This window comes from Amphibalanus amphitrite, unplaced genomic scaffold (assembly GCF_019059575.1).
Source record: "Amphibalanus amphitrite isolate SeventyFive unplaced genomic scaffold, NRLGWU_Aamphi_draft 001604F_arrow, whole genome shotgun sequence".
NCBI classification, from domain to species: Eukaryota; Metazoa; Arthropoda; class Thecostraca; order Balanomorpha; family Balanidae; genus Amphibalanus; species Amphibalanus amphitrite.
In genome coordinates, this window is record NW_024883097.1 from 19264 (window position 1) to 20035 (window position 772).

Genomic DNA, 772 nt, shown 5'->3' on the forward strand with positions numbered 1-772 from the left:
GATTTTCAACTGCCCTTCTCACTCATGTGTTTGGTGTCATCGTCCTTTACATATTGCTTGCGAGCCATTTGCTTGTTGTAACCTATCGGTACTTGGCAGTGTTTTTGGTGGTCACATAAGCAATGAGACTGAGCAGCGCCATCACTCAAGCCATCCGCTTGGCCAAAGGCAATGACTGTGGCGTTTGAGGCTTATCAGTGCCAGAGTTGTGACGTCATCTTTTATGTTACAGATAAAGGAGTTGAAGATGGACGGCTCTCGTCGGCAACGACCATACCATGCTGAAAATACCAGTTCCCGTCCGATCACTGAAGTCAAGGAGCACCGGGCCCGGTTAGTACTTGGATGGGTGACCGCCTGGGAACACCGGGTTTCGTTGTCATTTTCACTTCTTCAATGGTGGCCACTAATTGCTATTTATCCCTTCAATGTTAATGCTCTTGCGACATGGCCAAGGGCGCCTCCCCCCATTCGAGTTGGGGGGCCCAGCTCGAAGGAATAAGAGCCCATTTGAGGCGGCCGAAGGTAATCCTTAGACCACCGAAGACCGTGTACAAAGGGCCCTCAAATGGCCTTAAAGGACCCTCAGATGGTCTCAAAAGGCCCTCAGATGGCCTCGAAGGGCCCTCAGATGACCTCAAAGGGCCCTCAGTTAGCGGCATAGGGCCCTCATCTGGTGTCAAAGGGCCCTTAGATGGTGTCAAAGGGCCCTCAGATGGCCTCGAAGGGCCCCAGATGGCCTTAAGGGGCCCTCAGATGACCTCCAAGGGCT

At 52.7% G+C, this 772-nt stretch overlaps 1 non-coding gene across 1 annotated transcript; it reads left to right on the forward strand.

The window, feature by feature from the left end:
* Positions 1-263: 263 nt before the first annotated feature.
* Positions 264-382, forward strand: LOC122374097. The gene has a single exon (XR_006255157.1). It is a non-coding gene; the product is annotated as a 5S ribosomal RNA (ribosomal RNA).
* The last annotated feature ends 390 nt before the right edge of the window (positions 383-772 follow it).